The following is a 16,134-nucleotide window of genomic DNA, read 5'->3' as shown; positions in this document are numbered from 1 at the left end:
GAAAAGTTTGCACATAATCTTTACAGCACCTCACGAACTTGGCAATACTGTTTAAATCGGAGACTTGTTTCATTTTATTAACAGACTGTAATCTGTTGCTTTTGTAAAGTTAAAAACATGTTTTAAACATTGCATGTGCGCAAATGCTTAAAAGAAGAGTCTGTTAACATTCAGTAAGAACGCAGATTTTAAGAGGCTGAACAGGTACTTAATTTTAAAAAAAGTTTCTTAGACTTAAATTTCAATTTAAGGATGAAAATCTGGTATATTGAGTTCTCTTCTAGACATCGTAATCATACGGGGCTAGGTTAGGTGCCACTGGGGTACAGTCTGAATTCTTTGCTTTTCTCATTGTTTTCTAATTGCCTGTTGATTGCCTTTTCTCCTCTACTACAATGTTAAGAGCTCTGAGGACAGGTTTTGTGTGTGTGCGTGTCTGTGTTTTCTTTGTTCTGTTTCCAGCAGCTTACCATAGTGCCCCAGGTGCTCAAAATACCCTCTTTCTTAATAACAGCTTTATTGAGATATAATTCACATACCATGAAATCCACCTATTTAAAGTGGATTTTTTTTCATGGTTTTTAGTATATGTATAGAATTGTGCAACCATCAGCACAATCAATTTTAGGACATTTTTATCACCTCAGAAAGGAATACTTTCCCATTAGCAGTTACTGTCCATTTCTTCCAAACCCAATCTTCACCCCAGCCCCAGGCAAGGGCTAATCTGCTTTCTGGCTCAGTAGACTTGTCTCTTCTGGACTTTCCATATAAATGTAATCATAGTATGCTTGATCTTTTGTGGCTAGATTTTTTTCACTTAGCATAATATTTTCAAAGTTCATCCATGTTATATATAGCATATTTCAGTACTTTATTCATTTTTATGGCTGAATAATATTCCACTGTATGGATATATCACATTTTGTCTGTTTGTTGGTTGATGGGCGTTTGGGTTGTTTCTACATTTTGGCTGTCATGAGTAATGCTGCTATGAACATTCATGAACTAGTTTTTGTATGCATTTTTTTTTTTTTTTAACTCTTGGATATATACCTAGTAGTGGAATTTCTGGATTAAACATTTTCTCTTGAATGAGTGAATGAGCAGGTAGGGATAGTAGTATTGATAGACCCCTTTGAGGGGCCTATTGACTCTTTCCTGCTTCACTACCAAGACCACTTCTTAGAGGCAGAATTCTCTGTGTGTGGCTTTGTCCTGAGTATAGTGCTGTGTTTTTCTTGTCTGGATGCCATTAAGATCGTCCCTTTCTGTTAGCCCAGTCTTTTTTCATATGTAATACTCATAATGATTATTCCCTTGATATTGATTTATTTGTTGTATGTTTATTAGAGATATGATGATAAAACAGGTACATTACATGCTGTCATTAAACTCAGTGTCTAATGCAGGTCTTTCAATCTTTTAAAATTTATATTTTCTTTTTTGTAATATGAATAGTTAATGCTTCTCTTCCTACCTTCATTTCTGATATGAATTTCTTGGGAGTTGTACCATAGTTAAAGTCACTGCATTTTCTTTATCCTTATCAATCTAGAAGGGTTTTTGGGGCCTAAAATATAAATTTAAAATATCGGATTATTATTTTTCTCCCTGCAGCTTCACCCCTCTCTCCCCTCCCCAAAGATTCTCCTGTGCCCCTACTCTTTATACCCTTTGGGAGAAGATGCTGATCATCTAAGTCCACACTTGTAGGGCCTAATCCTTTTCCCACCTAAGCAATTGGGACATTCCCTTTGAGGAGTCTGTTTACCTTGTTTCTCTTTCAATGGCCTCACCTCATTCTTTCCCTGAGTCCTCTCAACAAGGCTTTGCCCAGCCAGTCTCCTCCCTCTCCCCAGTTGCCTGGCTTGGTGGGGTTCGGTACCCAGCACACATTCTTGTTCTCCCTGCCTAGCAGCCTGTGCTTCTTTGTCTGGTTAATTCCATCTCATCCTTCAGATAGCTCAGCTCAGTTGTCACTTTAGGTTAGTCTTTCCTCAGTCCTATATACTTGCCATAGCAGTGTTCTGTAATCTCATTTATAGACTTAAGTCTAGTTGTGTATCATTCTTTACTTTCCATCCCCATGTATGCACAGAAAAAGCTCCACATGAAATATTGAAAGTGGTTACTTCTGGGCAATGGGAGTATGGTTAATTTGTCTCTGTGTTTATGTGCATCTTTGGATTTTTCTCCTATGTATCAGTATGACCTTTGGGAACAGGAGAAAAAACCAGTTAAAATCCATGTTTGTTAGAAAATCTGGAAACAGGAGACTTCAGAGGAAAAAAATCATTAGTAATTGCCATTTTTAACCTTTTTTGTTTTGTTTTAATAACCTAGATGAGATTTTACTATAGCTTTTCAACATCAAGCTTTTATTACATTTCTATTCTTTCTCATATGTAGGGACTTCTAGGGATTAGTGAGGTTGCCTGGGGTGGTCTTCCCTAGAAACTTGAAATTAAGCTGATTCTTAGGGACCAGAACATAGCATCTATTTGGGTATGAGAACTGAGTTTGTGCTAAATAACTCATTTTCCTTTTTTTCCCTGAGAAATGTCCTTATTTATACATTTGTATGTTTCATAGTACAGTTTTTCCTTGCAGGATTGCTTGTTATTTGCGCCATTTGTTTTATTTTTGCTGTGGTTTATTCTGCCTAGTAGTGGGTACTTGTCTTCAATAGATCACACCTCCTATGTGCCATGCACTGTGTTAGATATGGAGCATATTGTGAACACAATAGACAAGTGATTCCTTACTATTTCATAAAAGAGGATTATTTTGAATGTGACTGTTTAGTTACACCGTTGCTCTTGCTCTGTATTTTCAGATACACATTGGCTTCAGCTACTGTGGTATTTATGAATTGCTGCTCCATAGAGACTAAAATTTTTTTAATTTAATTTTTATTTTATATTGGAGTATAGTTGATTTACAATGTTGTATTAGTTTCAGGTATACAGCAAAGTGACTCAGTTATACATATATCTATTTTTTTTTTCAGATTTTTTTCCCATAGAGTTTATTACAGAGTATTGAGTAGAGTTCTCTGTGCTATACAGTAAGTCCTTGTTGATTATCTATTTGATATATAGTTGTGTGTGCATGTTAATCCCAACCTCTGATTTATCCTAATTTATCCCACCCCAGCTTTTCCCCTTTGGTAATCATAAGTTTGTTTTTCTAAGGCTGTGAGTCTGTTTCTGTGAGACTTTAAAATTTATTCTAGATTCTTCTGGGTTTGTATTATACATTACTGTGGGTAAATATTTAAGGAGCAGAATAATGTATCATCAAAACCGTTTTGCTGATGACTTCTTTGTTTTATATTTCCATCCAGTTTTAGTTATTAATTTGGCATCTCTACCTGTTAACTATAACAGGCCAAACTGTGATCTTTCCTCTCAGCTCTGGTCCTCTGAGTTTTTCTTGCACCTCATTCCATTTCACTGTTAACTTGGGAAACCTGAGGGTTATCCCAGACACCTCATGGCTCTTCAGCCCTCGCATTTGTACCATCACCAAACCTTGTCACTTCTGCTTCCTAAATATGAATCAGATCAGTCTTCTAGTCTCCACCTGGTACCACCTCTGTATCCACTCTACCCCCCTTGATATCTCTTCTCTACTCAGTGATCTTTTAAAATGCAAATTGGATCATTCTAATGGCCCTCAGGACACTTAAAAGTCCTGCATTATCTTTTCCTATCCCAAGCTCCCCCCCAAGCCTTATTTATCAATAGATGGTTCTACCTTTCTGCCCAGTGGCTTTTCTTTTTTTTTTTTTTAATGAAATAAATTTATTTAGGGCTTCCCTGGTGGCGCAGTGGTTGAGAATCTGCCTGCCAATGCAGGGGACACGGGTTCGAGCCCTGGTCTGGGAGGATCCCACATGCTGCGGAGAAGCGGGGCCCGTGAGCCACAATTACTGAGCCTGCGCGTCTGGAGCCTGTGCTCCGCAACAAGAGAGGCCGCGGTAGTGAGAGGCCCGCACACCGCGATGAAGAGTGGCCCCCGCTTGCCGCAACTGGAGAAAGCCCTCGCACAGAAACGAAGACCCAACACAGCCATAAATAAATAAATAAATAAAATATAAACACTGGGTTCAATTAACTGCCCATCCATTAAAAAAAAAAGAAAGTAAAGTAAGCGCTTACAAATCAAACAATTCTAAATACAAGAAAAATTAGGCTAAATAAATTTCAGGTTCATGTGACCTGGGAAATATTCAATATTAAATTAATACCTGGTATTAAAAATAAATTATTTATTTATTTATTTTTGGCTGCGTTGGGTCTTAGTTGCTGCGCGGGCTTTCTCTAGTTGCGGAGAGCAGGGGCTACTCTTCGCTGTGGTGCGCGGGCTCCTTCTCATTGCTGTGACTTCTCTTGTTGCGGAGCACCGGCTCTAGGCCCGCAGGCTCAGTGGTTGTGGCGCATGGGCTTAGTTGCTCCGCGGCATGTGGGATCTTCCCGGACCAGGGCTCGAACGCGTGTCCCCTGCATTGACAGGCGGATTCTTAACCACTGCGCCACCAGGGAAGCTGCCCAGTGGCTTTTCATTTCCCCAGACCTTACAGACCCTTGCTGAAGGTGCCATTTTCTGCCAGGCAGATTTTCCTTCCCACTCTCTTCCTTTCCAAGTACATCTTTCTGGTCTCTGCTTGAATGCAGTTTCTCACACAATCCTGACCTGTCACCCCTACCTTCTCCCCAATCTAAATCAGCTTCCCTAATGATAACCGATCCTAATTTACTAAACTTTTCCTTCCATAACACTTAGCAGTTTGTAATCTTATATTTATGTGATTATGTGATAGCTTGTTTCTAAACTGAAAGAATTCTACAACGGCAGGGATCAACTATTGTTCACTTACATCACACCAGCACACTGCTGTCTCACCAGCACTATAGTATAGGTGCTCAGTAAACCTTTGTTACACAAATTAATGACATTTACATATATGAAAAAATTAAGGAAATTAAAATCAGGCACACGGTAGGAAATACATTTTACCCATCCTGACCACACACACGTATAAAACTGAAACAAAAGTTTCACAAAACAATAGTTTGCCACCTGTTCTGTACTCTGATATTGTCTGTACTCTGATATTGTATCACATATTATAAAAATATTGATATAACCCACTAAATCAGGTAGGACTGCTGACTGCAGTTTGAATAGCAGCGGTCGAAGGCAATCCATTAGCCCCTCTCCGCCCTTTTGAAACACAATTACTATTTTCTTAGTCTTATCTGATGGGGAATATAAGTATAGCTTTAAATACCACCTTCCAACCCCCCTCACACGTTGAAAGAATTGGCTATTGCCAGAAGCTAGTTATTCTTAGAAATTCTGGCCTGATCTCAAAGGACGGTTGCTTAAGGTCAGGTTGAGAAAAATCTAAACCTGACTCGTTTTAGGTCTTCTCTTCCAGGTTTCTCTGGGGTCACTAATAGCACTCTTCCACCCTGCTTCCCTGAGCTCATTACAGGTGTGTTTTAAGGCTGGCTGCTCATCAATTTTATTTTCTCAATTTATTACAAACCAAACAATTCCAGAAATGAAAACGAGGGGGTCAAGGCAAACCAGTAAGTATTTGTGAATGTATGAATTAAGGAGCCTGGCCAGGCATGAGTGTCACGTTCAGCGTATCACTAGAGCTTATCCTTAGGGCTGTGGTTCTCATTTGTTCACTTACCAAAACTCCTGCAAGGAAAAAGGCTTGGTGCTGTTTAGCCCCACCATGAAATATTGATCTCTTATATATTTTGCTAACTAAATATTAGAAATAACCTAAGTGTCTAGCACAGGGGCTATTTTAAGTGAACTCTATGCTCTGCTATTACTAACTTGGAAGAATATTTAAAAACATTAGGTAATTGCAAACCTTCTTTGTTTAATGAAAAAAGCAATAAACAAAATTGTATACATTGTATGATTCTAGTTGTGTTTAAACATGTTTATAAATGGGTGTATGTCTAGAAAAAATACACTGCAATGTTAACTTGGTGGTGGGATTACTGGTAATTTTGATTTCCCATCATTAAAAAAATTTTTTTTGAGAATGAACATTATTATATTTATAGTAAGAAAGGCTCAGTTGAAAAAACAAATTTCCTATACATTACCATGTATTTGCAAATAGGAAAAATAACACCTTTCTTAAAATGGTGGTTAGGGACTTCCCTGGTGGTGCAGTGGTTAAGAATCCGCCTGCAAATGCAGGGGACACGGGTTCGAGCCCTGGTCTGGGAGGATCCCACATGCTGCGGAGCAGCTAATCCCGTGTGCCACAGGTGCTGAGCCTGCGCTCTAGAGCCCGCGAGCCACAACTACTGAGCCTGCGAGCCACAACTACTGAGCCTGCGCACCACAGCTACTGAAGCGCACATGCCATAGCGCCCGTGCTCCACAACAAGAGATGCCACTGCAATGAGAAGCCTGTGCACCGCAACGAGGAGTAGCCCTCGCTTGTCACAACTAGAGAAAGCCCGCATGCAGCAATGAAGACCCAACACAGCCAAAAATAAATAAAATTTAAAAATAATACTCTTTAAAATGGTGGTTAGAGGCCAGTTTTCTAGTGACTGTGTTTTGGGAACCTCTGTCCAAGTAGGACTTACATTCTACCTTCATGATATGTAATCTTGCACTGCACAGTGTTCTACGTATCTGCTCCTAGCCTGCATATTTTTCCTTTTCTAAGTTATCAAAGTTTACTAAGCCTTGCTTTTTATCTTTTATTTTGCTGAAATCTCTCCCTGTCATAATCAAGCATGTTGATAATGAATGTTCACTTATGGTTGATAATTTAGAAAGTCCTAATAGCCCTTATTAAACCCTGCAGTCTGGCATGAGTTGAAGGGATGGAGAGGGTTTTGGATGAACTAGGTATACAGGTGATACCTTTCTGTTAAATTTGGAAAATGTCTAGTTATAGTGGGACTTACAAACCAAATTGAAGGAAACATATAATAGTTTGTAATGTGTAATCATCAGTAAAATTTCCCAAAGCTTGTATTTAAGATTATTTAGGCTTTTAACACTGAGGCCTTAGTAGATTAAATTAAATATTTGAAAATATATTTGATAACTGTACAAAATACATATTCTAAGTATTGATTTACTATTTACTAGAGAAGGAATGGGAAAAGTTTGAAATTAGAGAGAAATGTCAAAATAAGGACAGTTAGCCAGATAGGACCTTTTGGAGTGTGTGTGTGACAGTGAAAGCACTTTTTGGGGATTACATATTCCTGTTCTCATTTTCAGCATTGCAGGTTCAGAAATCTGAACTTTTCCCAGTGATCCAGAGTATGTCAGGCATTGGAGGACTAAGGTCCTCAGTGTCACCCCCTAATCAAACTCACAGGAAGAACCAGAGCTCAGACCCAAAGCATACATGTTTGTTCCTCAGGGCTCTTTCTAGAAAGTCTGGTCCCTGGGAAAGCACACATTATTTGGTGACAGGCAGGTCCCACGGATGGAGATGGTAGCATTGAGGAGTAATCTGAACGGGGGTATTTTTCACCTGCTGGGCTTCTCTTGACCCTTAGAAGTACTCACTTCTGTTCATCAGGACATTCTTCCTGCAGGTACGTTTTTCCTGTTGAAGGAGGTTAAAGAAGACAAATTTCTTCACTTTGGCCCTTTCTTTATCTTCACCTTTTAACTCTTTTTTTTTGCACTAGGCATTTGTTTAAATTCTAGTCCTGAGGACATCCCTTTGTTTCTCTGATTGAAAATCAGTCTTGTTGCTTTGGTTCTGTTTTGGGAGTCCATCAAATACTCAGCAAGGTCACGGGCATCCCTTTGAGTGGGAGACTGATGGTACTGATGAGGCTTATTTATTTATTTATTTTTGCTGGTAGCTTATCTCATCCATTTTGTTCATATTTAATTTTCAAAAGGAACCCTCGCCTAAAATTTGGACACTTTACTGAGAACTCTCAGTCTACAACATTCAGGCAGCTTTCATTAGCAGGAAGAATCTAGCCCTGAGATAGGGGAATTCAATTTTCATTCCTTTTTGATAATTTTATTTATTTTTGTTTATTTTTAAAAATTTGTTTTATTATTTATGTACATATATGTTAAAGAAATATTATTTTAAGTAGGCAGTGCAAGGTATACAACAAGGTATAAAACTGAGAAGGTGTAAATGGGTAAAAAGTACATATATTCTTACCTTTGGCCATCAGATAGGCATTTCCTCTTACTAGTCAACCATTGTTAAAACTTTTCTTTTGGGGCTTTCCAGACATAGTCTATATATTCTTTATAAGATATTTTGTACAAGCATATGTGTGTATATGCATATGTATGCATTTTTTACACAAATGGTAGTACCTATACTTATTGCTTTGAATATTTTTTTTTCATTTAACTGTAACTTGGATATGACCTTCCCTTCCCCCCCTCAGTTTTATTGAGGTATAATTGACATACAGCACTGTATAAGTTTAAGGTGTACAACATAATGATTTGACTTACATACATCATGAAATGATTACAACAGTAGGTTTAGTGAACATCCATCATCTCATATAAATACAACATTAAAGAAATAGAAAAAAAATTTTCCCTGTAATGAGACTCTTAGGGTTTACTCCCTTATCAACTTTCATATATAATGTACAGCAGTGTTAATTATGTTTATCATGTTGTATGTTATATTCCTAGTATTATAACTGAAAACTTGTACCTTTTGACTACCTTCATCTAATTTCCCCTTTCCCCACCCCCTTGGATGAGATTTTTAAAATACAAATTTTTTTTTTTTTTTTTTGGCTGCACCACATGGCATGCGGGATCTTACTTCCCTGACCAGGGATCGAACCCATGCCCTGTGCAGTGGAAGCACAGATTCTTTTTAATAAATTTATTTATTTATTTATTTATTTATTTTTGGCTGTGTTAGGTCTTCGTTTCTGTGCGAGGGCTTTCTCCAGTTGCGGCGAGCGGGGACCTCTCTTCATCGCGGTGCGTGGGCCTCTCACTGTCGTGGCCTCTCCCGTTGTGGAGCACAAGCTCCAGACGCGCATGCTCAGTAGTTGTGGCTCACGGGCTTAGTTGCTCTGCAGCATGTGGGATCTTCCCAGACCAGGGCTCGAACCCGTGTCCCCTGCATTGGCAGGTAGATTCTTAACCACTGTGCCACCAGGGAAGCCCAGCACAGATTCTTAAGCACTGGACCACCAGGGAAGTCCCTAGAGCTTCTTTTTTTAAAGTGATTGCACAGTATTGCATTGTATGTGTGTATGATAATTTATTTAACCAGTGCAGTATTGAAAGTTATTTTGATTCCTATTACAGCAATCTATTTATGTACCATTACCTCAACGTTTTAATTGTTGTAGCTTTATAATATATTTTTAGAGCTTTCCAGGTTATTCTTGTTTATTTTTCCTCATTATATTTAACTTTATAATATGTCAAGTTCTAAAAAACCTATTTATAGTTTTATTGGAAATAAACTTAATAGAGAAATGTAGAGAAATATCTTTAGAATATTGAGTTTTCCTGCCCGCAAATATGGTATGCCTTTCCATTTAAGTCTTCTTTTAAGTCCTTATAAAGGATATTTTAAAGCTATCTTTACATAGATCTTGCACATTTCTTAAATTTATTCCTTTGTATTTTAAAAATAATTTTCTTTTTTAACTTTGGGACAATCTCAGACTTTTAGAAAAGTTGTATTAATAGTACAAAGAACTTTTATTTCCTTGAAAAATTTGCCTTTATGCCCCCATCACTCCTCAATACTTGGGTGTGTGTTTCCTATAAAGACAGTTTCCTGCATAACCACAGTATATACATTAAAATCAAGAAGTTATATAACATTGATACATTACTGTCATCTAATCTTTAGACCTTTTACATTTCACCATTTGTTATAGCAATCTTTGTAGCAAAAGTATCCAGTCCAGAATGATGCATTGCATTTTCTTGTTTTCAAGTTTCTTAAGTTAACATCATTCAGTCTCAAATCGTTCTCAGTCTTTCTTTGATTTTCATTATATTGACACCTTTGAAGATTACAAGCCAGTTATTTTAGAGACTCCCTTAATTTTTGTTTGATGTTTCCTCATGATTATATTCTTGAGGCATCTTTGGCAGGAATATCACAGAGGTGATGCTGTATTCTTTTAATTATATCTTATCAGGTGGCATACAACTTCATTTTGTTCTATTACTAGTAATGTTCGATTTGATTGCTTGATTAAGACAGAATCTTCTATGCTTCTCTGCTCCAAAGTTATTCTTTTGTTTCAAAAAACTATGTACATATCTTGTTCCTTATCAGGCTTTCAATTTATTCATTTATTTTTGTCAATTTGGATTTATGGTTTCCTATTTTATTCAGGGAGCTATAATTTGTTAATATTATTTATACTGATGCTTAAATTGTCATAGGTTTGGCCCCTGGGAACCCTTCAAGGTAAATTCTCTGTCCTTTTGACATGTCCCATCGTTCTCTGAGCACTCCCTTCCTTTCAGCCACAGTGAGAGATTCAGGCTCATCTTGAACGTTCCCTACCTCAAATATTTAGAAGCCACGATCTAGGTGCTTATTGATATTGGGGTGTTGCTCCCATGCCCTCTCAGTGAACAGAGCTAGGGAATATGCATATGTTCAGATATACTTATCCATATACACACGCACTCAATACACATACACAAAGAATTGTATAACACATGTACTAATACTGAACAATTCTTGTATTCCTGGAATAACCTTTTGGTCATGGTTTATTATTTTAATGTGCTTTGGATTTTGCTTGCTCATTTTTTTTTTTTTATAAATTTGTTTATTTTTATTTTTGGCTGCGTTGGGTCTTTGTTGCTGTGTGCGGGCTCTCTCTAGTTGCAGTGAGTGGGGGCTACTCTTTGTTGCGGTGCGCGGGCTTCTCATTGTGGTGGCTTCTCTTGTTGCAGAGCACAGGCTCTAGGCTCGTGGGCTTCAGTAGTTGTGGCACATGGGCTCAGTAGTTGTGGTTCACAGGCTCTAGAGCGCAGGCTCAGTAGTTGTGGTGCACGGGCTTAGTTGCTCCGTAGCATGTGGGATCTTCCTGGACCAGGGCTCGAACTTCTGTCCCCTGCATTGGCAGGCAGATTCTTAACTACTTTGCCACCAGGGAAGTCCCACTTGCTCAGTTTTAAAAGAATTCTCATCAGTACTCTTAAATAAAATTGTTTTTCAGTTTTCTTGGGCCAATTGTCAAGTTTTGTTACCCATTTTAGCCTTGCTTCTTAAGGATTTTAAAGCTTATTATTTTTTTTTCTTGTGCTCAGGAGCAGCTTAAGTAACATTGGGTTATGTTTCTTAATTGAGCATAATTCTGTGCAACCATCTGGGCTTGGTGCTGCAGATTTATTCTTAAATTTAGTGGGCTTTGGTTTGTTTGTTTTTGTGGTAGCAGGAGAGTTGAGCAAAGAGGTCAGTTATATTTAGGGTTTGGGTTTGGGGGATACTAAATGTGCAATCATTGTACCTACTTGCTATTAGATTTTAGGATAGGGATTTCCATTTCTGAGCCTTAGTCTCATAATTTCACAGAAAACTTTTAAGAATGGAAATGAAGTATTATATGTAAAAAGCACAGTAAAGAACCAAATGCAAGGCTTTTTTTTTTTTTCTTTAAAAGGTTCATTTTAATAAGATAGTGGTATTTAAAGAGTTGTCAGTCAACATAGTTCTCAGTCTCACACTGTTGAAGGAGTTTGTGCAGAGGGACTGGGCCTCCCTCCATAAGACCAGGAAAATGGAGACATTTATTTTGCTATTAACAACAAAGAAAAATTATGAGTCAAACAAACCAAATGCAGCCCAGGTAGAGTTCATTTCTGTGAACACTAATGAAGGTTTGGCCTTATATTTTAATATATTAAACCATATTTTATAATCAGTAAGAAGCATTGGGTAACAGATTATGATTTTTCCTTTGAGCTTGTATCATGATTGTATTTGTGTTTATTATACTTTAGTTTAATATTTGTGAACCTGAGGAAAATTAAACTCATCTAGTAGACATTGAAAATATTTTTAGATGCGTTTGCATGTCACGTATAGCTGATACTGCATATAGCTTATGCGATTGTGGATTGTTAGGAATATAATTTCCAAGTTTGCATATGAAATTGCACTTAAATATGTTCTCAAACTGGTTCAAAATTTGGCTGTCGTTTTAATATTTTAAACTAAGAACCTAAGAGTAATTTACATGGCCTCCGGTGAGTTTTTCTCGTAGGTCTAAATGGTTTCGGTAATCTCAGATGTAAAAGTTACGCGGGCTTCACTGTAGGGTTGGCGGCGACGCGTGTTTCACCCTGGGTGTCTACGCGGCTCCGGGATCCAGCTGGTGTGTGGGCGGCGCAGTGCTGGTTAACCAGCCCGCCTGCAGAGGGCGCCGCGGGCCGGTGGTAGCCAAGAAGCCGCAGCAGGTGCCGTGGGTCCACGGCAGCTCTCGCCCTTCCGCTGAAGTGGCTCCTCCTCCCAAAGCTCCCCGAGCGATACAGTCCAAGCCCAGCAAGCTTTTAGTCAGAACTCACAATCATGTGAAATACAAGTTTTGGAAACTGTTGAAATCGCCTTCTTCGTTTTGTGTGTCCTTGTCACACCGCTGCATAATAATAGAAAGTGCATCAAGTTTCTAAATTCTTCTTGGTCATAGGAGAACAATCCTTTTTTTCTATTCAAGCAGAAATATTAGTTGGCATTCATTGCATAATTTTTGGGGTCTGTCCGGACCCAAATTTTAATGTAATTTTCTTAAAAATTGGAAATAACAGAGAGTTAAGGTTTTTTTCCTTAATTCACATTTATTGAAAATGGATCAGAATTTCCCTTTTTAGCCCTTTTCATGACAGACACAAATCTCTCATAATCAGATAGAAGGTTAAGTTTCCATGTTTTAAAAATGATTTTTATTCTTATAACTTTTAAAACATTTTTTTCCAAGTTTAAATGTTTTATTGATATGCAGATTAGAGATTACTTTTGGCTTCAAGTTAAAAATAGTAGGTTTGAAAGTAGAGTCCAACAGTAAAGAAAACATTGGTCATTTTAAATTAGTATTTTCTAAATTCTTAAAAAGAAGATTTAATGCCACAGTGATGCTTTCTCTGTGTTGTGATCACTGTTTATCAGGTACTTTTCCACTGAAAATTTAATTTTTTACTTTCTTCCAAAAGAGAATTTAGCAGTATGTCTATATTTATATTTACTGATTTTTTAATCTTATCTTTGTCTTCTCTGTTCCTTTGACAAATTGAATCATAATGTCTGTCATGACACTTTCCTGCACTGCAATGTAAGAAATCACTTGCTTTTATGAAACACTGCGAACTATTTCCTAGATAAAGAGATTTCTTATTTTGAATTACTGCTGTTTGTAAACTTTCTTTCCCCTTGCCATTATGATTCATTTATGTGACAAGATTTCTTACCAGATTACAGGGTATTAGTAGGATTCATAGTTCTCATAGCTAGAAAAGAATTTTATTCTAGTGCGCAAATGATTTTCTTTTTTTTTTTAATATTTCTCTAGGCTGGGCTGTGTCTTAGTTGCGTCTTAGTTGCGGCACACAGAATCTTTAGTTGCAGCATGTGGACTCTTAGTTGCGGCATGTATGCGAGATCTAGTTCCCTGACCAGGGGTCGAACCTGGGCCCCCTGCATTGGGAGCATGTAGTCCTACTCTCTGGACCACCAGGGAAGTCTCTCTAGTGTGCAAATGAATTTCTACACAGATTACCTTTTGATGCTAAAATTATTGTTGATGTTATAGTTGATGATTTTAAGTTCTTCCACCAAAGGAGCCACACTTGATTGTTCATTTAATCTATACATTATAGGTATTTATAGTTGTGTTATTGTTTGTGTAACAGAGTAAGCTAAGGGAAGGAGACCTAAGCAAATTAATTCCTTTTTAAGGGCTTGAATACAAATACATAACCCAGCCCTAGGCTTTTTCAATTAAAATAATGCCACAGTATATAATTTAAAAAACAGTTTCAAGCCCTATGTTGGGGTGTTCATTGGGCTTGCAGGTCTGTCTTGCTTTGGTACCTTTAATATAAAAAAATATGGAGTCACCAAAAATAAAAACTAGGAGTGATTATTTGCTTATTACTGGTAGATTTTTTTATATTAAAGAGTAGTTTCAGCATAGAAGTAAAAAAAAATTTCTTGGTATTAATTTAAAGTATGTTTAAAATTTCCAGGTATTCTCAGGGATTCATAACTTATATTGATTGTTTCATCATTTAAAAAAGATTTTATGTAATGCTTGAGGCATGTGAAAGACATGGTATACAGTACTATGAATTCACCCAGATATAAAACTTTGTTAGAGACTGTCATACAGAGTGAAGTAAGTCAGAAAGAGAAAAACAAATACCGTATGCTAACACATATATATGGAATCTAAAAAAAAAAAAAAAAAAATTGTCATGAAGAACCTAGGGGCAAGATGGGAATAAAGATGCAGACCTACTAGAGAATGGACTTGAGGATACGGGGAGGGAGAAGGGTAAGCTGGGACAAAGTGAGAGAGTGGCATGGGCATATATACACTACCAAACGTAAAATAGATAGCTGGTGGGAAGCAGCCACATAGCACAGGGAGATCAGCTCTGTGCTTTGTGACCACCTAGAGGGGTGGAATAGGGAGGGTGGGAGGGAGGGAGATGCAAGAGGGAAGAGATATGGGGACATATGTATATGTATAACTGATTCACTTTGTTATAAAGCAGAAACTAACACACCATTGTAAAGCAATTATACTCCAATAAAGATGTTAAAACAAAGAAAAACTTTGTGATTCTCTTCTATCCCAACTACCTTCGCTTGGCAGCCTTGTCCTGATTTTCTTTTATTGCTTTTTATTTTTGTTTTTGTTTTTTTTTTGGCTGAGCCATGTGGCTTATGGAATTTTAGTTCCCTGGCCAGGGATCGAACCCAGGCCCTCAACAGTGAGAATGCAGAGTCCTAACCACTGGACTGCCAAAGAATTCCCAACCTTGTCCTTATTATTTTTTTTTTTAATTTTTATTTATTTATTTATGGCTGTGTTGGGTCTTTGTTTTTGTGCGAGGGCTTCCTCTAGTTGTGGCAAGTGGGGACCACTCTTCATCGTGGGGCGCAGGCCTCTCATTACCGCGGCCTCTCTTGTTGCGGAGCACAGGCTCCAGACGCGCAGGCTCAGTAATTGTGGCTCACGGGCCCAGCCGCTCCGCGGCATGTGGGATCTTCCCAGACCAGGGCTCGAACCCGTGTCCCCTGCATTGGCAGGCAGATTCTCAACCACTGCGCCACCAGGGAAGCCCTGTCCTTATTTTTATGTTCAGTATTCCTTTGCTTAAAAAAAAAAAATGTATTTTGTATGCATTTATCCTTAAAAAACAAATTAAACTTTATTTTCTAGGTTTGTAAATGGACACGTACTTTGACTAGTCCAAGACTTAACTTTCTGAGGTTCATCATATTGTTGGGAGTAGCTTTGGTTTGTTAACTTTCACTGCTGTATAATATTCCATTGGGTGAATATACTCTGATTTATTGACTGATTCTTCTGTAGATAGACATTGGAGTTGCTTTCTAAATGTCAGTAGAGCAGAGTTGTATGTATGTATGTATGTATGTATTTACCTGGCTGGCTGGCTGGCTGTGCTGGGTCTTCATTGCGGCACGCGAGACCTTCGTTTTGGCATGTGGGATCTTTTTTTTTTTTTTTTAATTTTTATTTATTTATTTATTTATTCTTGGCTGTGTTGCGTCTTTGTTTCTGTGCGAGGGCTTTCTCTAGTTGCGGCAAGCGGGGGCCACTCTTCATCGCGGTGCGCGGGCCTCTCACTCTCGCGGCCTCTCTTGTTGCGGAGCACAGGCTCCAGATGCGCAGGCTCAGTAGTTGTGGCTCACGGGCCTAGTTGCTCCACGGCACGTGGGATCTTCCCAGACCAGGGCTCGAACCCGTGTCCCCTGCACTGGCAGGTGGATTCTCAACCACTGCGCCACCAGGGAAGCCCGGCATGCAGGATCTTTTAGTTGCGGCATGCAACTCTTAGTTGTGGCGTGTGGGATCTAGTTCCCTGACGGGGTCAAACCTGGGCCCCCTG

The 16,134-nt window shown here is 38.3% G+C and overlaps 1 protein-coding gene across 10 annotated transcripts in view; it reads left to right on the top strand.

Annotated features, from left to right (window-relative positions):
* KDM4C (lysine demethylase 4C) overlaps positions 1-16,134 on the top strand; it is a 409,893-nt gene that overhangs the window by 1,484 nt on the left and 392,275 nt on the right. The gene's annotated exons all lie outside the window — the stretch shown is intronic.

Source organism: Balaenoptera acutorostrata, chromosome 6 (genome assembly GCF_949987535.1).
Source record: "Balaenoptera acutorostrata chromosome 6, mBalAcu1.1, whole genome shotgun sequence".
Lineage (NCBI taxonomy): Eukaryota > Metazoa > Chordata > Mammalia > Artiodactyla > Balaenopteridae > Balaenoptera > Balaenoptera acutorostrata.
This window is presented reverse-complemented; position numbering and strand designations above follow the sequence as displayed.